This window comes from Suricata suricatta, chromosome 11 (assembly GCF_006229205.1).
Source record: "Suricata suricatta isolate VVHF042 chromosome 11, meerkat_22Aug2017_6uvM2_HiC, whole genome shotgun sequence".
Taxonomy (NCBI): Eukaryota; Metazoa; Chordata; class Mammalia; order Carnivora; family Herpestidae; genus Suricata; species Suricata suricatta.
The window spans coordinates 53,549,904-53,571,203 of record NC_043710.1 but is presented as its reverse complement, the minus strand read 5'-3'; the positions used below and the strand labels follow the sequence as shown (position 1 = coordinate 53,571,203).

Sequence of the window (21,300 nt, the reverse complement as noted above, 5' to 3'; positions counted from 1 at the left end):
CCATAAGGTCATGACATGAGCCAAAGTCAGACGCTCAATCGACTGAGCCACCCAGACACCCCAACTACCTGTACTTTAAGGATGGAAAAACAGGATCAAGTGTTTACCAAATTTCCCAAGGTCAAAGAAGTAGTAAGTGGAAAAGCCCCAGTTTAACCTATCTTCTGACTCCCCATAGACAGCCTCAATTCTAGGAGAGAACAAACTAAGCAAAAAACAATAACATGTTCAGTGTTAAGGAAATTCATCTGTTCTAGACTCAAGAATGGGGGACAATGCTGGGACCAAAATCCAATTTAGATTCCTAGAATAAAAGCTTCTTACTCTAGCTCAGCCTATCTTTTTGGTTCTGGCCACAATGAGCTTGGCTTAATCTCAAACCTGATCATAGTGGGATTTAAGTGGATTTTTTTTTTAATTATCACCATGGAAACAAACCAAGATTTTGCAAACAGCCTCATGATTTTCATTATAATTGGTAGAAACTGAATAATGGCTAATGCATTTAACTCTTTGCCCCTCAAACAAATCATTTTCCTCCTGTTATGAAATGTCAGTGACTCAATGAAAGATGCCCCTTCTCTACACTTACTCCCTCCAAACAACCTAATTCATTCAAAACCTAACTTAAATGTCATCTTTTCGATAAGCCTTTCCTAACTCCCTCTAACAATTAGTCATTCCTCTGTGCTTACACAGCACATAATGATTTTTTACAAGTATCCATGTTGACTCTCTTTATAGTGGACACTATTACAATACCAACTACACAGATCTCCCTTTAGGACTGAAGGATTTGTTGTCCCAGCTGCTGAGAAGTACTACCGAAAGATAACCCTCAGCTGTCAGTCCTCTTCAGAATTGCCTCCACTGAAGAGCTGCCTCACCCAATGTCATATCCTTTTCCTAGGATAGCCCATCTGCAAAATCAGGCCCGTTCACTCCAATTCAGGGTAATTTTAAAGGGCGTTCCCAGCTTCACATTCTCCACCGGATTGGCTGAGTTCTTCATTAAGATCATATCACAACTCAATTTCTCCCTCAAACCATTCCTCTTCTCTCCCACGGTGTGGATCCTAAAAGCATTCTCTAATAAAACTTGTGCAGGACTACCTCCAGTTCAGAGTCTGCTGCCCGGGGATTTCACCTTCTGAAATCTCCAACTCTCCCCAATACACAATAAACTTCTCTAGGATATGGACAGTATCATTTTGTTTACTATCCCAGAACCTAACAAAGGGTCTGAAACATACACAGTTGACATTTAAATAATGCAGATGTTATAAATTTTGAATCCCCCCAAACTTAAATACTTAATAACCCACTGTTGACTGGAAGTCTTACAGTGACAGTTGCTTAACATGTATTCTGTATGTTATATGTATCATGTACTGTATTCTTTTTTTTGTTTGTTTATTTGAGAGAGAGAGAGAGAGCAACCGCATGCACACATACACAGAGGAAGTGCAGGGAGAGAGGGAATCCCAAGCAGACTCCATGATGTCCAATACGGGGCTTGATCTCATGAACCATGAAGTCATGACCTGAGCCAAAATCAAGAGTTGGATGCTTAACCGATAAGCCACCCAGGCACCCATACATATTGCATTCTTACAGTAAAGTGAACTAGAAAAAAGAAAATGTTAATGTCATAAGTAAGAGAAAATACATTTACAGTACTCTATTTATTGAAACAATTCCACTTGTAGGTGGACATGTGCAGTTCAAACACTTGTTGTTCAAGGGTAAACTGTACTCATTTTCTAAATTAACGACAATTATCCCTTAAGTGTTTTTTATGTTGTGTTTTGTTTTTGAGAGAGAGAGAAAAAGAGAGAGAGAGAAAACACCAAAGAGGGGGAGGGGCAGCGAGAAAAGAGACAGGATCTGAAGCAGATTCTGTGCTGACAGACTGATAGTAGTGAGCCCGAAGCAGGGCTCAAACTCACGATCCACAAGATCATGACCTGAGCTGAAGTCAGACTCTCAACCCACTGGGCCACCCGGGCGCCCCTGGTGTTTTTTAAACAAAGGCTGAATGATCGTTTAGAAGTAACTTCTAACTTAAAATCATGTTTCATGAATTCTCACAACAAAAGAAAGCCATGGAAAGGAAGATTCTTGGTAGAATCTGTCATTTAATTAAGAGGTTGCAAAAAGGAGGCGATCACCAAAGACTGGATACAACCAGCAGAAAGTTCTTTGTTTGGCTTGTTATAAATATGGTATATTTCACACATATGTAAGTATGCACGTATGTAGAAATGTTTGTGTATGTGTATATATTAATTATCTCAAACTAGCTGATAACATTTAAAATAGGGCAATGGCAGAAAAATAGATTTTGGGTCTCTCATAAAAAACCTAGTGATCTAGCGAACCAGAGCTGTAATAATCCAACAATAGCCTGGAATTTTAGTAGCAAATGCCCAGTTTAGTAAGAGCCATGTAATCTCTAATCTCCGATGTACCACAATACCCATCCAGCATCACTCATTTCCACAGCTGCCTGGCCTCAACAGATTGTGAGTTCATAACTTCTGATATAACCCGAGAAAGGACCCACACATTTAAAACTGGAAGATCAGGAAAGTGCCAAGAAGCACAACAAGTCATCAAAATTAGGTCAGAATCTGAGCAGGAACTGTGAGGAAAAATCGGGTGGGTATTTAGAATCTGAACTGGAGCTTAGGGAACTACAAAGAGGAAAAGAGCACCAGATAAATAAGGTACACAGGTAAGAACGGGTATTTGTGTACCTATCCTATCTGGCCTTATATTTTAACATCAAAGGTCAGCTTCCCTCATATGATAAGCATATAATAAATGTACTTATCAGTTCATTAGGTAGTGATGTCATTAACCTTAAATTATCCAACTAAAGGAGTAAACCAGAGCACTCTGCTACAAATGTACCCAGAATATGACACATCAAGAATAGGACACCACCAAAACATTTGGACAAAGTTACCCTATGAGGTTATTTCAAGGAAATGATATTTAATTAAAAAAGCAAACTGCAAAAACATACACTTGACAGATTATGTAAAATAGAAAAAACAATACACTTATTTGTAGATATGTATATACATAGAATAAAAGAGAGACTAGAAAAAATAAAATAAAATGGTTGCCTCTAGAGAAAGGAAGGTAAATGAGACATGGAGCAGAGAATTCGGAGGACCCAAACTTTCCCATTAACTTTATTTCCTTCATTAAAGCAACAACAAAAGATCTAGAAGATGCAGACAGATAATCTGCACTAACTCTATTTTTCCATTAAAAAAAAAAAAGTAAGGGGGCACCTGGGTGGCTCATTGGTTAAGCATCTGACTCCTGATTTCAGCTCACATAATGATCCCAGGGTCATGGGATTAAGCCCTGTGTCAGGCTCTGAGAGGAGTGTGAAGCCTCCCTAGAAGTTTCTCTTTCTCTCCCCCTCTGCCCTGCTCTCCTGCTCACACCCTCTCAAAAAACAAACAATGAATTATCTCACATAAACCTCCCAAGAATCCAAAGAGGTACATATTTTTATCTCTATTTTACAGTGGTGAAATTGAGGCACAAGAAGTAAGTTGCCAAGGATCACAAAGCTATTTTTGACTCCACAAAGCTACTTAAGCTACTTTTTTATTTTGAGACATGCAAATAAGGTGGGGAATGGGGGGGGTGGAGAGAGAGAGAGAGAGAGAGAGAGAGAGAGAGAGAGAAAGAAGAGAAGAGAAGAGAAGAGAAGAGAAGAGAAGAGAAGAGAAGAGAAGAGAATCCCAAGCAGGCTCCGTGCTGCCATTGTAGAGCCCGATGCAGGGCTCCATTTCAGGAACTGCGAGATCATGATCTGGGCAGAAACCAAGTGTCGGATGCTTAACCCACTAAGCCACCCAGGTGCCCCTCCACAAAGCTATTTAAAAAAAAAAATTTTTTTTTAACATTTATTCATTTTTGAGAGACAGAACAGAGCATGAGCAGGGGAGAGGCAGAGAGAGGAGACAGAATCCAAAGCAGGCTCCAGGCTCTGAGCAGTCAGCACAGAGCCTGACATGGGGCTCGAACTCACTGACTGTGAGATCATGACCTGAGCTGAAGTCGGACACTTAACAGAGTGAGCCACCCAAGCACCCCTCCACAAAGCTACTTTTGACTATTAGCTGTGCATACAGAGCCTAGAGCTCCTAGACAATGAATACTGACAACTAAAGGGAAAAATCACTTTGCATTCACTAAGTAAGGAAGCTATAATCCCCAAATTTGGCAATTTTGATCCGGCACTAACAGGAGAAAGAGCGCTTCTCTGGCAAATGTGAGATTTCTGGTCATCATTTCGAAAGGTAATAACTCTTATGGACTGACCATTTATATGACCTAGATGAGCCTTCCTCCAAAGAGGAACTACTTTATGGATGGATTTATCTATACTCATCACAGGGTTGTTGGGTTTTTTTTTGGATAAGACATTATTTGGAAAGAAAAAATTAAAATGTTATATGGAAACCAATTTGACAATAAACTATTAAAATAAAAAGACAATAAGCAATAAATTTAATATGTAGGGAAAATAAAAAAAGAAAGTTAAAATGAAATGGTGCTATACAGAAAAAGACAATGCCCTTAAATTTACTTTGTTCTATGTGTTCCATCTTTTAATAATTCAGACTGTCAGAAGAAAGAGGTAGCTTTAGTAACAGACATCAGTGTCCAGAATTCCCCCACTGTCCCAAATAAAGCTTAATAACGTGACACACCTCCAACTTTTTTGAACTTTACGAACTCCGGGCATGACAAAACTTGGTTTTCTTTCAGAAAAGTGGTGGACAGATCCTAAAACATGGTAACAACCCAGCAATTGCCAACTTTTAAGTGCTATCTGAATGACTAAGCAAGCTTGCTGCTCTCTGACAACACAAAGTTACATAACTGGGAAGTAATTTTTCCTTTCCCCTTCACTGAGTTCCTTTGCACAAAACTCAGTAAAGAGCAAAAACAATAAATAATTATTAGATGAGTGAACTAGTACTTCTCAGTTTATAAAGTACTTTTTCATTTATCCTCTCCTCTAATCTTCACAAAAATACTTAAGAAGGCAGGAATTATCATCCAGAGTTAAACTGAATGGAAAAATGGCTGTTCACTTTTGCCTTGAATGGGAAAGGAAGGATGGAAAGTCAGATAGAAATCCAGGAAGTTGGCTTAGTCTTAATCACCTAATATCACATACCAGCAAAACCATCTGCTATCTTCCTGTTTTACTGCATCCCTCCTACGATCAATGCCAGATCAAACCATTCCCTTTATTAGAACACTCATTTTTCTCCTTAAAAACCATGTCCCCTTTTTTTCTAAAAATTGCTGTTCAGAAGTGCCTGGCTGTCTTGGTCAGTAGAACATGCAACTCTTGATCTCGGGGTTGTAAGTTCAAGCCCCATGGTGGTGGGTGTAGCAATTACTTAAAAAAAAGAAAATCTCGGGGCACCTGGGTAGCTCAGTCAGTTAAGCATCCAGCTTCAACTCAGGTCATGATCTCATGGTTCTTGAGTTTGAGACCCCTGTCAGGCTCTGTGCTCACAGCTCAGAGCCTGGAGCCTCCTTCAAATTCTGTGTCTCCCTTACTCTCTGCTCCTCCCCATTCATGCTCACATTCTCTCTCTCTCAAAAATAAAGAAACATTAAAAAAAGAGAAAAAGAAAAAAAAAGAAAATCTTAAAAGTAAAATAAAAATTGCTGTTCAAGCCTCACAGACTTCACATTGTCCCAGATCAGACCCTTCAGACTCTTATCAGTATGAAAACACATCCCCTCCCCTCCCCCTTTCCAAACCTGATTACATAATTACAAACTAATGCCTCCCAGCTGCTTTTAGTTATGCAATTTATTTGTTGTCATACCTGCCACTTGAGTGTATGAGTTGTTTCTCGCTCTAAAAAGCATCTGGATTTTGCTCAATTTCTTCCATTAGGCTGTAAATTAATTTAAAATAATCTATATTATCTAATACAACTCCTTTCTTCACAGTGCTGAACCATTTTTCATCCTCTTAACGTTCATTTTACAAACAGAAGTAATGAAAAGGGCCCATTTGCTTTGGAGTGAGACAAATCTGTATGTAAAACTCTCCACCACTTGCTATCTTTGAAATTTTCTGTAAATCTAAAATTAATTCAAAATAAAAAGTTAAAAAAATAATTTAAACCACCTTGCCAATTGCTACTGTCTAACTGTATTTGTCATGATAATCTCATAGACCTCAATTTCTACAACTAAACAATAAGGATTATCGGGACTACACTGAAGGACGAAAGAGGCCTCAAAATAGAGCACCTCAAAGGCAGGGGTTTTTGTTTGTTTCTTTTTTTAAAGATTTTTTAAGTCACTGCTACACCTAATGTGAAACTTGAACTTACAACCCCAAAAGAGACATGCTCCAGTGACTGAACTAGCCAAAGGCCGCCCCAAGCAGGTTTTTGTTTAGCTGTTCAATACATATTTTACACTATTTTTAACTAGAAAAGTGTAAATAAATTTTCCCTCACTCTACGTCTTGACTGCTCAACGCCTACCTAGTTAAAACACTATATACATAAAATGATTTCCCAATATTTCATTGTGATCTACTGATCATTTAATACAACCATAAAATACCACTGTAAACAAAAACACACTCCCTCCACACACAACACACGATACACTGACGTCACTCTACTCATCCACTCTTTTCCACTCAACTCACACTCTTAGTCTTACTCCCAACAAATCACCTTTAATCTACAAATCCATTCACCTATTTCTTTAAAAAAAATTTTTTTTTACATTTATTTATTTTTGAGAGAGAGAGAGTGAACAGGGGAGGGGTAGAGAAAGAGACACAGAATTTAAAGCAGGCTTCAGGCTCTGAACTAGCAGTTAGCACAGAGCCCGATGCAGGGCTTGAACCCACAAACCGTGGTATCATGACCTGAGCCGTAGTTGGACGCTTAACCGACTGAGCCACCCAGGTGCCACCTCCATTCACCTATTTCTTAAGAAGTTTAATCCACCAAGAAGGGTTAGGTGTGTAGACGTCAGAAATCTGTGTCAAAGCAACATGTGGAAGTAAGTAAGGTATGAAGTGATTACTCACCACAAAATGCATTTGTGGAGGATAAACTGTTCCCTTCTTGAAAAGAGTCCTAATTCACTCACTTCTTTCTTCTTTTGATTAGTGGCTTTTAAATATTTTTAGCTCCGGAATCCAATACATAAAACAGACATAAGCAGAAGCTGCTCTGTCAAAGAGGAATAGATACAGTAGAACCCTACCAGCTGAGCCCTTTCCAAGAAGCTTAGGGCTGTTATGAACCAGTGTGAAAAATCATTGTCTTTTCTAGATTAGTGTTTCTTTTCTTTTTCTTTTTAATTTACATCCAAGTTAGTTAGCATGTAGTGCAATAATGATTTCAGGAGTAGAATCCAATGATTCATCCCTTATATATAACCAACCCCCAGTTCTCATCCCAATGAGTGTCCTCCTTAATGCCCCTTGCCCATTTAGCCCATCCCCTACTCACAACCCTTCCAGCCACCCTCAGTTTGCCCTCTGTATTTAAGAGTCCCTTATGTTTTGTCCTCCTCTCTGTTTTTATATTATTTTTCCTTCCCTTCCCTTATGTTCATATGTTTTGTATCTTAAATTCCACATATGAGTGAATTCATATGATATGTCTTTCTCTAATTTTGCTTAGCAATAATACACTCTAGTTTCATCTGTATTGTTGCAAATGTAGATTAGTGGTTCTGAATATGAGGTCTGAAGGCCCCTAAAAGTCTCTGAGACCTCTTCCAGGGTGTCCATGAAGTCAAAATTATTTTCATAATGATACTAAGACATTATTTAACTTTTTGGTTTTTAAACTGTACTAACCTCAGCACTGAGTTTGCAAAAGCAATGATATATAAAACTGTTGGAACCGGGGCACCTGGGTGGCTCAGTCGGTTAAGCAATTAAGCATCTGACTTTGACTCAGGTCATGATCTCGCAGTGTGTGGGTTTGAGCCCAAAGTTGGGCTCTGTGCAGACAGCTCAGAGCCTGGAGCCTGCTTCGGATTCTGTGTCTCCCTTTCCCTCTGCCCCTTCCCCGCTTATGCTGTCTCTCTGTCTCTCTCAAAAATAAATAAACATTAAAAACTTTTTTAAAATTCTAATTTCTAGTACAGTAAATAGGAGTAGGTATAACCTATATAAACAGAGGCTCTCTGGAGTCTTCAATAATTTTTAGAAATTTAAGGGAGTCCAAAGACCTCACATTTTGAGAACTGCTGTATTAGATTATTTCTACAGCCTCCAATTCATCTGCCAGATTCCAGTTTGACATCTTCCAATTTACACTACTACTCCCATCAACTTAAACTCGCTCTTAGTATCAGACTTAGCTAATCAGAGCTATATTTTAAGAAATAATTTTCATTTTTCTACTACAAAACTGCATTAAACTGAATTAAGTACTAACTCTTCAATATGACAATTCAGTGTCGGTAGAAAAGGACAAGACTTTTGATCAATGCGTATTCATATGACATCAAATGTTCAGCAATATGAAAGATAAGGGAATCCCACAGCATCACATTTAATTGCATCAATTCAACTACAAGCTCTTCTGTCTTCTTCCACAAAAAGAGAACTAGATATTGCTTCACTTACCCAATGGCCTATCCCCCTTCAAACAAGACATTGATTTCTATCCCAGAAAAAGGGAGGTTAAGGGGGACAAAAACAAGAGACTCTTAAATATGGAGAACAGAGGGTTACTGGAGGGATTGTGGAAGGAAGATAGGCTAAATGGGTAAGGAGCATTAAGAAATCTACTCTTGAAATCATTGTTGCACTATGCTAACTTGGATGCAAATTTTTTTTAATTAATAAAAAAAAAGAACTGGCTGAGCATGGGTGTGGGAAATGAGAAAAAAGAAAAGAAAACGGAAGGGAGGCTACCACAGAAATAAAGGAAACTAAAGAAAGTTACTATAGGACTCTTAGCTTTTCAGCTGCCTAATGCCAGATTTTGACAATTTAAGGGTTTTTCAAGGACAGTGTGACAAAATGCAAGCATTTGTAAAGCTGACTTTACAAGCATACACCACATAAGATAAAGGTATGGACTTTACTGAAATACTGGTAATGTATTCTCAAGGGCAGTGATCTCTCAATCCGGGCAGTTTTGCCTCTCAGTGGACATCTAACAATGTTTGGAAACCGTCCTAATTGTTACAACTCCGGGAGAGGGTACTATTGATATCTAATGGGTAGAGGTGTGGAACGCTGCTAAATATCCACCAACACACAACATAGCTCCCAGACAAAAAGAATTATCTGGCCCAAAATGTCAACAGTGGTCAGGCTGAAAAATCTTCTCTAGAGACATGCAATGCCAAATACTTAGGTTCAATTCCAAACCCAAAGAAACATGTGCACTAAATTCTCAAGAAACGTTGTTTACGTCTGTTACTTTTAATATCTATATTGTTAAATCTCTCAATTTCTTAGTCCTTTAACCTTTCAACAAATTGCATAACTGCAATGCTTGACATAATACAATGTGCTCTCTACTGGAAATTAAACATCAGAACTACTATCCTTTACTTCCTAGGTTCATTGCTACAATAAAAATAGTATCACAATAAAATAATATACCCAATTTCTTCCAACCTGTAAATTTGGTTCCCTAAAAGTTCTATTTGCTCTTAGCAATCTAGGAGCTAGTAGACATGAATAAAGTCAAATACCAAAGTACCATGTAACATATGAACGGTACAGGTCCTCTTATCTAGGTCCCATATTTGAGGAGCACACCGATACCCACTCTTTTTATAGATTATTTTTCGGTTTAACTGCTCCATATTTGTTTATCCCTTCAAGGAAAAACTGAACACCCACTATGTGCCAAGCAACCTGAATACAAAGAGAAAAATATTTTACTACTGTCTAAATAAGATAAACAGCTAAAATACAAAATGATTTGTGTTATAAATAGAAGTATCAAATAAGTGTGATGGAAGCTTACAAGAGACAGAATGCCAGGAAAGGCTTCCCAGAAGAGGGTGATGCTTGAAGTGAGAAAATGTCACAGAAAATACACTCTGTTAACATCTCAGTGTTTAAACTACTTCTCTTCTGCTCTTACGCACTAGTTTTTGCTTTGTCATCTAAACAAGAGCAAAATGATGATCTGACCGATGTAAATAGACCAAAGTGGCAACTTTCAATTCAATTTCATCAAATCTTAATGAAGAGTCAAAAAACAACTCTATCAAAGTATTTCCCAGTACTTTGTCTAAGTTCTGGTTTTGTTTTCTAAATATCCTAACTTCTTCCACCAAGTAAACAAACCATTCCCAGTACTTTGTCCAAGTTCTGGTTTTGTTTTCTAAATATCCTAACTTCTTCCACCAAGTAAACAAACCATTTGTCCCCCAGTTAACCAGCACTTCTTTCTGAATTTATACGACTGTCAGAGAGAATGATCACTGCTCTTTTCTTTCTTCCAGTTAGTTTCTTCTTTCAAACATTAGTTTCGTTTTCTCACCTTATTCTACCACAATACTTTGAATTCTGTACCAAAAAGAAGCCATGAGCTCCAAGGTACTTGAACTACAAGATGACCGCTGCTCAATTTTCTAAGTCTTTTCTATATTTCCTGCTTTCTATTCCAATACTTTCGTGAATCACTAACTGGACACCTTCTGAGTCCCCACTAGCTGACACAAAACTGTCAGATTTGAAACAGGAAACTCACCAACACATGTATGTAAGTCTTATCGATTCGCTTCCAATACATTACATCATTGACATTCTTTAACCAACTTTTTAGTTCTCATAGTTTAGGTTAGGGTACCCCATACGAAGCTTCTGCCTTACTACGAACAGAACTGGTAACAATCAGAACGGAAACGCTACTGAAGACTGCTGCCAAATACCGAATGCCCCCCGCCGCTGACGCCAATAATGGGAAGCTGGAACACCAAAGGAGGATTATATACGAGAAAATTTTCTAGACTGAGTCAGATCTGGTTTTGGCTAATCCCGTCCCTTCTCTGGGCCTCAGTTTCTCCACCTATAAATAAACTTATTACTGATGTACCATAGGGTGATTGGCTTAATTTCTAAGGTCCTCCTGGCTACAGTAATCCAGAAATCCCATCTTTCTCCTCTAGTTTTACAAAGAACACTTGGGAGGACAAAAAATAACCTTTTTCTCCACCAAACCGACCTTAATTCTCAGATATTGTTTTTAAGAAGCTAACAAACTCCCGACCCACCCACCCTAAACCTCGGGCAAACCTTGACACTCCGTGGAGTAGCCAAGACACACGGAAGCCCATCCCACACTACGGTCTAGGAAGTGCTGGGGAGACCCCCTAGCCCGGGTGTGAAGACTCGGCCCCCGCAAAGGGCCCGCCCACCTAATCACAGCCAGGCAAATGAATGAGTACTACCAGATACACGGTCGCTCCTTCAGCGTAGGCTGAACCCCGGGGCCCATACTCACCGACATCCATTCCCTCCCAGCTCCCGAGGAGCCTGGCCTCTGGGCCACAGGGTCGCGGGCCCCGCCCCCTCCCTAAGGGCACTAGGTGCGCGGCGGGGCGCGAGACTTCAGCGAGGAGGCCTGGGACGCCCCGCGCACCCGCCCGCCCTGAGGAGAGGAGGAGCCTGTCGGTCCGGACCGCCACCGCCCTGACTCATGACTTACCGCTGTACGGTGGGGGAAGGGAAGTGTCAGGAGTGAAGGCCTAGGCCGGTCCACCACCCGCCGCTCCGAGAGCAGCGCGCGGCCGCCACGAAACCGTCGCCGCCACTACCACCGCCACCACCGACCGCCGCTTCGGGCGCAGCGCGCAGAGGGCCCGACTGCGTCACACGCCGCCCGCCGTCAGAGGCTGGCTCCCGGCGCTCCGCCCTCGCTGTCTGAGCATTGGCAGAAGCCGCCGCCACTCTAGGCCCGCCCTGTTATTCATTGGGCAACGAGTCTTTTGAAACCGAACGTGAGGGGCGGTCTTCGGGAGAAAGGCAGAAGGGGAAGAGGAGGGACAGAAGAGTTACGGGGAAGAGCGGGGAGAGGCGACGGGAGGGACATGGGGTCCCGCCCCTCTCTGCCGCGATTGGCTGGGGGGAGTCGTGACGTCATACAAGCTCCACCCTCGAGGTGGGCTTGTAAGTGGCTGCGTTGGAGTGTATCGGGAGGGGTGTGGGAGAAGGGTGGTGACGCTATACTGAGGCTCCGCCCCATTTCTGGGAGCCAAGACAGTCGGGCTGCTGAAGCTAGGGCCAATCAGAGGGGAGGCTCCGACGACGGCATGGTAACTATTCTACCCTTTCCTTGCCCCAGTCCGCGGGCGGTGATGGGAAGGCTTCCCCGTAGTCCTGCCCGCACTTCCTGGCCAGACCACGTGCGGAGCTGGAGGGCCCTCCTGGGAGGTTTGTCTTTCCGCTTAGCCTGCCTGCAGCTGCTATGAGGCCCCAAACCCTGGCCTCTTGGTCCCCCAACTCATGCTGTCCCTATCACAACCGTTCTTTCTTTGAATCTCTCTAATGTACTCTGAGAGCATGCCCTAAGGGAATGGCTCAACATAGGATTTGTTACTAACGAGGGTTCTTGGAACTTCTTTCCCACCTGCACTTTAGGAACTCCTATTTATTCTTAAAGGCCTGGTTCATATGTACCTGCCCTCTCTGGGATGCATTCCTGGATCTCTCCCAGGGAGTTTGGCTAATACTTGGGCAGGTCTCTGTTACAGCTTTGTCACTTTGTATCCTATTATTTACTTTCCTGTTTTCCGTGCCCAGGCCCTTAGAAGTCAGAGCTGTGTTTTATTTATTTGGGTTTCTTTCTCCTGGGGCCTAACCCAGAACAGAAGCTTGATATTACAAGGGAGAAGGTTGAACATGTTCTAGAAACTAGACCTAGTGGCTGAGGGTCCCACGCTGAATACTGTGCTCAGAAAGCAAAATCTATTCAGACTACCTCTCCACCACCACTTTCTCCTGGAACATCAACACAAAATTGAAATGGGCTCTGCCCAAAAGTAGATGAACTTAAATCCCTCTGAATGTCCAATGGTAGCAAGGGATTAGAAGTAACTGACCAATTTGTTCAAAAGTGGAATGATTGTAAAAATGAAGTAAGATAACAGGAGAAATCTGGTACATTGTGGGTGCTCAGTAGATGTTCAAGGTAGATCCAAATATTTGGATGGTCAAATAGTAAAGCTAGTTTAAACATTTGACTCCAGCCACATTCCCCTGACTCCTGCATCCAAATATCCCTCCCTTTCCTCCACCTTCCCTTCCCTGTGTTCTGCATTTAGAAAGTCATTAGTTTTCCCTGGATAGTTTACTGTAGCTTCCTCACTGACCTACAGAACCTTGATTTCTCACCCTCCAATCCTGAAACCCAACTATGATTAAGCTTCTCCTCTAAGTTATTCTGCTGTCCCTAAGCCCAATAACACAGTATAAGTGTACATGAATGTTTGACGCATGAATGAATGAATTTCTTAAGTAGAATAGTAGTAGAAGTGTGAGATTTTTGAGTTAGAGAACCCAGAGTTTAAACCTGAGCCCAACCATTTATTAGCTGTGTGAACTTGGGCAAATTTCTTAACCCCTGAGCCTTGTCTGTGAAATGAGGGTAACAACTGCAATTGCCTTTTAGGACTGTTGAGAGAATTAAATGAGATAAAGCATTTAGTATGGTACCCAGTATACAGTAAGCCCTCAATAAATGAAAATTATTCCTATTTTTTTTAAATGTCAAGGAATTCCCATTCTAAATATTCTTAGACATTGATTCTGACACAGAAATGGCTCCCAGAAATATGTTTTGAGTGATTAATACATTCAGTACAAAGTACTGGCAGGTATGCAGGAGCTGGGATCCTTAAATAGTGCATACTTGTGGGAAGACTGGAGGAAGAGACATTAGATGAGGAGTGCAGCAGGAAGGAATTTCCTATGACCCTGGTGATTTCTAAGTAGAAGGACCTCTTGTTAGATACTCTGGTAGGCATGTGGCCTGTGTGCTCATCATCCCTCGGAAGGACTTTGTTGACCACATACTCTCACTCTGCGTAATTCTCATAACCCTCCTCTATTCCCTTCATCTTCCTTCTTCCCTTCTGAAGAAAAGAAGTTTGGTGCATGGTCACAAAAACTTGCTGAGCCACGCCCTCTCCTGGGCTTCAGGAGCCCAGAAAGTCCACAGCTCAACACTCTGCTCTGGCCCAGAGTGACAAAGGAAAGGGAAGTCGAGCTGTATCCTGGGGAAACCCCAGCGTCTCACATACATACTCTGAGAACTCAACCTATGCAGCTTTGAAGGTGCTCAGAGTGGAGAGAGGATCCATAAGGACTGCAGAATCAGGAAAGGGCCAGAGACTTCCTTTCAGAGTGAAGGTCTAGATTTCTTTCTTTTTTTTATTTTAGTTTTTTAAATGTTTACTTATTTTTGAGAGTGAGCGAGCAAGAGAGCATGAGCAGGGAAGGGGTAGAGAGATAGAGAGGGAGACACAGAATCCGAAGCAGACTCCAGGCTCTGTGATATAGCGCAGAGGTGGGGCTCAAACTCACGAACCGGTGAGATCATGAACTGAGTGATGCTCAACCAACTGAGCCACCCAGGCACCCCTAATGGTCTATATTTCTTATGTGGTGGATTGGAAAGAGTGACAGAGTTGAAGTCAAACAGCTAAGTTTAAGTACTTTTTAGGCCTTGCACAAATTATTTAACTGTTCTGTGACCCGGTTTTCTTGTCTATGAAAGGGCACAACAATTCCCATGTTGTAAGGTGATTGTAAATGTCAAATAAGGGTATTTGCAGTGGACTGAGCACATGTTTGACACACAGGAAGCACCACATAAATGTTGGTTTCCCACCTCTTTTCCGGTAACTGGATAAGGAAGGATGATGTTTATAAATAGCATATAATTAGATTTTTATAAATCTTCTGTGAATAGCTTTGACTTTAAACTAGAGCATTTAGTCTGTTGCACTTAATGAATTTACTGGTATATTCAGGATTTTATGTAACATTTTCTATTTGTCCTACCTGTTCTGTTTCTGGTTTTTTCCTTAAATTTTTTCATTTTGGTTCTTTTGTAATAATAACTTCCATTTTTTGAGGCCCAGTCCTGCCAGATTTTATTGAGATATAATCTACATAATATAATATTTAGCCATTTAAAGTATAGAATTCAGAGGGTTGTAGTAAAGTTAACCCTTGAACAACATGGTTTGAACTGTGCAGGTTGATTTATATGGGGATTTTTATGTTTTTTGTTTTGTTTTGTTTTTTATTTTTGAGAGACAGCATGAGCAGGGCAGGGTCAGAGAGAGAGGGAGATACAGAATCTGAAGCAGGCTCCAGACTCTGAGCTAGCTGTCAGCACAGAGCCCGACACAGGGCTAGAACCCACGAATCATGAGATTATGACCTGAGCCGAAGCCGGATGCTTAACCGACTGAGCCACCCAAGACGCCCCTGTATGAGGATTTTTAAAAATAAACACAGTACTGTAAATGTATTTTCTCTTCCTTATGAGTTTCTTAATAACATATTTTCTCTAGTTTTATTGTATGACTACAGTACATAATACATATACAAAATATGTGTTAATTAACTGTGTTATCAGTAAGGCTTCTGGTCAACAGTAGGCTCTTAGTAGTTAAGGTTTTGGGGAGTCAAAGCTATACATGGATTTTGAACTGTGTGGAGTAGTAGGGGCTCCTGGGTGGCTCAGTCGGTTGAGTGAACTGTGTGGAGCTAGTGCCCCAAAACAATGTGTTGTGCAAGGGTCAACTATATTCACGGACTTGTACAACCATCACTACTATCTAATTCCAGAAGATTTTCATAACTCCAGAAAGAAACTCCAGACCATTAGCAGTCATTCCCCATTTCCCCCTTCCCCTAGCCCCTAGCAACTACTAATCTACTTTCTGTCTCAATGAATTTGCCTATCTGAACATTTCCTATAAAAATGGAATCATACAATACATGGCCTTTGTGTCTGACTTCTTTCACTTAACGTAATGTTTTCAAGGTTCCTCTGTGTTATAGCACATATCAGAACTTCATTTCATTTTATAATAGAATAATATTCCATTTTATAGATATGCCATATTTTGTTTATACATTCATAAGTTGAATGACATTTGAGCTTCTTTCTTGTGGCTACTATGAATAATGCTGCTAGGGACATTTGTGTACAAGTGTTTTGTGGACATATGTTTGCAGTTTTATTGTGTTTATACGTAGGAGTAGATTTATGAGGTCCTATGGTAACTCTATGTTTAACTTTTAGAGGAACTACCAGACATTTTCCAAAGTGGCTATACTATTTTACATTCCTATTAGCCATAGGTGAAGGTTCCAATTCCTCCACATCCTTGCCAATACTTGCTATTTTCCTTTTTTTCAATTGTAGCCGTCCTAGGGACTATGAAGTGACATCTCATTGTGGTTTTCATATACATTTCCCTAATAACTAATGACATTGACCATTTTTTTCCATTTAAATTTTTATTTTCCATTTAAATTTCTGCTTTATTTTTAAAAATATATGTGTGTATATATCTATATATTTTTTTATTAGAGAGAGAGCATGCATGTGCACAAGGGGAGAAGGGCAGAAGGGGAGAGAGAGAGAATCCCAAGCAGGCTCCATGCTCGGTGCTGAGCCCAACACGAGGCTCAATCCCATGACCCAGAGATCAGGACCTGAGCTGAAATCAAGAGTCAGTCGCTTGACTGATTGAGCCAGCCAGGCACCCCTAAATCTCTGCTTTCTTAACATTCTTTTGGATTATTTCATTTTTCCTCCTGTACCAGTTTGGAAATTAAATTATCTTTTTATATTATTTTAGTGGTCTCCCTAGAAGTTTCCACATGCATTCCTAAGTGTGCTGTTAATCAATACTTTGATAGTATAGTTTGCTGAGATGGAGGGAAAAAAACACCCTAGGCCAGAGGAACAGAGAAAAAAGATATAGGACCAAGAAAGAGCTCAGTATATCCAGAGGTACAAACAGATTTCATCCTAGAAGTGATAGGGGAGACAGAGAAAGTTGAACAATGAAGAATGAAATACCCAATGAAGATTTAATTACTATTTGATGCAGAATGGGCCTACAGCAAGATGGGTGGGCCTGGGGTGGGTAGTTTAAAGTCATCCAAGGAGGATGTCTCTGCCAGTGAAAGAGATCTCTAGGAAGAACAAAGAACAACCCTGGAAGACTTTCCTGAGGCTGTCAGGAGACAGGGGCAGAGTTTGGCCTGAAACTGGATGTCTTTAGCACTGTGTCCCTCCCTCTTTACCTACCCCTAGCCATGTTTATTCTGTCTTTACTCCTACAATAGCTGTCTTTCTTCAAAGCCTTTTTTTTTTTAATGTTTTATTTATTTTTGATACAGAGAGAGAGAGAGAGAGAGAGAGAGCGAGCGAGACAGAGAGACAGAGCATGAGAGGGGGAGGGGCAGAGAGAGAAAGAGACACAGAACTGGAAGCCGGCTCCAGGCTCTGAGCTAGCTGTCAGCACAGAGCCTGACGCGGGGCTCGAACCCACGGACATGAGATCTGACCTGAGCCGAAATCGGAGGCCCAACCGACTGAGCCACCCAGGCGCCCCTCTTCAAAGCCTTTTCTTAACAGTTCCTAAATCTCTTGCTGATAAATCTAAATGCTGTCCATCCTTTAAAACCCAATTCAATTCAGTTAACCCAATAAGTATTTTCTGGGCTTCTGCTGTGTCTGTCTCTGGCCTAAGCTGAGGTACTCAGAAATAAATGGAACAGGTGAGGGTTCCATCCTTAAATGGGCTCCCAGGAAGGTGAGGGAAATGGACACTTAGCAGTGATTTCACTACATTGTAGTTAGTCCTAATAAAGGTGTGATGGACTTCTAATGCTTCCTGTGGAGTGGGGAGGTGGGCGAATCATGGTGTGTAGGGAGAGATAAAGAGGAAGTTGAGCAAAGCTCATGGAAAAAGAGGGTAGCTAGAATGTAAAATGTATATTTGCTAGAGTAGAGGATGGCCATATAACAAAGGATGAATACCACACTAAGGAATTTGCTCTTGATCCTAAAATCTATAGGGAGTTGCTAAACAGTTTTGCATCAAGAGAGAAGCAGATCTGCAGCAAGAGAGGCAGAGCTTTTGAGAGAGAGAGAGAGAGAGAGAGCGAGAGCGCAAGCATCAGCTGGAGAGGGACAGAGAGAAAAAGGGAGAGAGAATACCAAGTAACAGCACAGAGCCTGATGCTGGGCTCGAACTCATGAACCATGAGATCATGACCTGAGCCAAAATCAAGAGTCAAACACTTAACCAACTGAGCCACTGAGGCGCCCCCAGATTTTGTTTTAAGAAGAGCCAATGTGGCTGTAAATGGGGAGGGTGATGAAGAGATACAAGGGCAAGGAGGCCAGTGAAGGAGAGCCACAGGAAGGTTTCCTTAACAACTGCATCCCACATTCACTTTTTGTCTGCTTCCCACCTCTATACTGCCCACCTCTGTACTGGAGCATCCCTGTAAATAAATGCTCATTCAGCTTGGGGTATCTAGTATGTGTATGTGGACGGGGAGGGGCGGGGAGCAGTGATTGTGGCCAAAGCTGGACAATAGTGGTGCTGTTTCAGGCACATGCCTCTCTGAGGTATGTCCAGGCACCAGGCAAAACAACCAGGAGGACAGAAGACACTGGAAGCCTTCAATAAAAGCAGCAGCAACAACTATATGGATGATGGACAAACACTGATTCAGCAAACATGGACTGCCCACTGACTCGAAGGCAAAACTAGAAGCTTAGATGCTTGTTCAACTTCTTTATCTGTAAAATATATTCCATCAAATTTACCTTGCCAGATTATTAAGAGGATCAAATAAAGCGTACATAACGTTCCTGGAACCTTTAGTAGGAACTCATTCTTCTACTTTTCCTCACATAAATCAAGGTTATAGGCTTTCAAACTGACAGAGGAAGAAATAGATTCAGAGGTCAGTGATGGCTGAGGTCACACAGTTCAGGACAAGTTCAGGCTGTTGTCACAATAGCCATGGTGTGTTGAGTATCTTCTGCAGGCCTGGCACACCGCTGTTTTACTTCATTTAATCCCCAGGGCAACCTTGTGCTGTGAATATTCCTAAAACCCTTTTACAGATGAGGAAACAGATTCAGAACTGTATGGTGAATTCCCCAAATCACCAAAGAATTAAAGGCAAGATTAACGTACCTCACGTTTCAGGCATTGGAAGTAGTCTAGAGGCAGAAAGAAGGGACCCAGCTTCAGGGAATGGTTTATAGGGCCAAAGGAACAGACAAGGGGTCAAGACAGGGAATAAAAAGCAGGAGCAAGCATCTGTGTGCTGGAGGTAGACAAAGAAGATGACATGAAGCCCTGAGGTAGAAAACCTATGTCTAGTTATTGAAACTAAGAGGAGGTGGTTCTTTTAGTACAGTTTTACTAATTGTTCATTTGCTCTGAGATCTTAAAGACCAGGGTGGAGGGGACTTCAGAGTCACTAGAATAGGACACTCTCCCTCCAGACTTGGAGCCCCCAGGAGTGCGTTATCTCTGGGTCTGCCACCATTGCCCAGCCAGGGCCTGCCACAGAGAGGGCCAGGCTGAGTGAATGCGTAAGAATGAATGCACGAAAAAGATCTCTGATAAGTTAGTCAAATTTGAGCCTCTGTATCCACCTGCAAAGTGGTGATTATAGCTACCTTGTGGGATTATCTTGAACAATGTGGGGGTAAGGGATGCTGACCCCCCCACACACAGTGAAACATCCATGTATAACTTTGACTCCCCCAAAACAAGTACAAATAATCTGTTGACTGGAAGTCTTACTGATAATAAACTATCATTAACACATATTTTTATGTTATATGTTTTATATACCATATTCTTACAATAAAATAAGCTAGAGAAAAGAAAATGTTATTAAGAAAATCATAAGGAAGAGGGGGCACTTGGCTGGCTCAGTTGGTAGAGCATATGACTCTTGATCTTGGGGCATGAGGTCGAGCCTCACGTTGGGTGTGGAGCCTACTTTAAAAAATAAATATATTTTTTTCTTAAAGAAATCTGTGAGGAAGAGAACATACATTTACAGTACTGTGCTGTATCAAAAAAACCCCCCCACATATAAGTGGATATGTGCTGTTCAAACCCGGGTTGTTCCAGGGTCAACTATATAGGGAGGGATTAAGGGAATGGCTTCAAGTGCTGGACTCCAATCCTGTTTCTGACATGTATAGCTGTGTGAATAGGTAACATACCTTTTTTTTTTTATGCTTTTTATTTATTTTTTTTAGACAGAGAGAGACAGCTGGAGCAGGGGAGGGTCAGAGAGAGAGAGGGAGACACAGAATCCAAAGCAGGCTCCAGGCTCCGAGCTGTCAGCACAGAGCCCTACGCGGGGCTCGAACCCACGAACTGTGAGATCTGACCTGAGCCGAAGCCGGACGCTTAACCGACTGAGCCACCCAGGCGCCCCTAGCATACCTTTTCTAAAACAGGGATATTAATAGTATCCACCTCAAGGGGTTTTTATGAGGATCAAATGGGATAATGCATAAAAAATAGAAAAGTGCCTGGAAAGACAGAGGGTGTTCAAATTGTACTAATGATTAGTGTGGGGATATATGAATAGGAAAACTGTGATGGTAACGTCTAGCTCAGAGGTCTTCACCCCCTGCACGTGCTCTGACAACCCTAAGAGTCTTCCTCAGGTTCCTTTACAGGCCAGTATGGGTAGGGAGGAAACGCTGTGGGCTGATTTCTGCGGATCAACCCTCTCATGGTAGGGAGACCCAGGACTGGGGAAAGTAGAGCCTTGCTGTTACGTCGGACAGGACAGGGCGCCCTCTCCTGATCAAAGCCAGGAACAGCTCTGGCCCCGAGTTTGGGGTGGTTCTCCCAGATCTCTCTACATATTGAGGTGCTCTTCCCCATGCTGAATGCTCGGAATCTGCTATGGGGAGCAGAGTTAGGGGGAGGGCGCGCTGAGGCTGGGGCAAAACTCTTTTAATGTTTCAGGAGGGCGAGGATAGATAAGTCGGCTAGAATGGGGACGTGGGCAGGAGACACTGAGATTAGAAAATTAGAGAATTCGGGGCCCTTTTGAATCAATTTTATGTTCTTTCAACAGGTGATGGAACGCAGCTGAAAGGTAAGGTGACAAGGTGGCTTATCCAGCGTGTCAAGCCCAGGGGTCCAGGGCTCTTCCGGCTGCCCCCACGCAACAGGAATTAGTGAGGCAGACCAGAGCTA

At 41.7% G+C, this 21,300-nt stretch overlaps 2 protein-coding genes across 16 annotated transcripts in view; one reads left to right on the top strand and one right to left on the bottom strand.

Annotated features, from left to right (window-relative positions):
• The window catches only part of NUP98 (nucleoporin 98), a 114,028-nt gene extending 102,091 nt beyond the window's left edge, over nucleotides 1-11,937 (bottom strand). For 3 of the 7 annotated variants that reach the window (XM_029915339.1, XM_029915342.1, XM_029915343.1), the window contains exon 1: nucleotides 11,721-11,936. The gene's annotated coding sequence lies outside the window, so the exon portion shown is untranslated. Of the gene's footprint in view, nucleotides 1-5,882; nucleotides 5,955-11,516; nucleotides 11,609-11,720 lie in introns of those variants that run through there. The other 4 variants (XM_029915344.1, XM_029915345.1, XM_029915340.1 and 1 more) reach the window with 3 other exon arrangements.
• A 267-nt stretch (nucleotides 11,938-12,204) lies between these two features.
• Nucleotides 12,205-21,300, top strand: part of PGAP2 (post-GPI attachment to proteins 2) — a 22,931-nt gene continuing 13,835 nt past the window's right edge. For 5 of the 9 annotated variants that reach the window (XM_029956021.1, XM_029956020.1, XM_029956016.1 and 2 more), the window contains exons 1-2: nucleotides 12,205-12,327; nucleotides 21,179-21,199. The gene's annotated coding sequence lies outside the window, so the exon portion shown is untranslated. Of the gene's footprint in view, nucleotides 12,328-12,377; nucleotides 12,446-20,948; nucleotides 20,969-21,178; nucleotides 21,200-21,300 lie in introns of those variants that run through there. The other 4 variants (XM_029956022.1, XM_029956017.1, XM_029956014.1 and 1 more) reach the window with 4 other exon arrangements.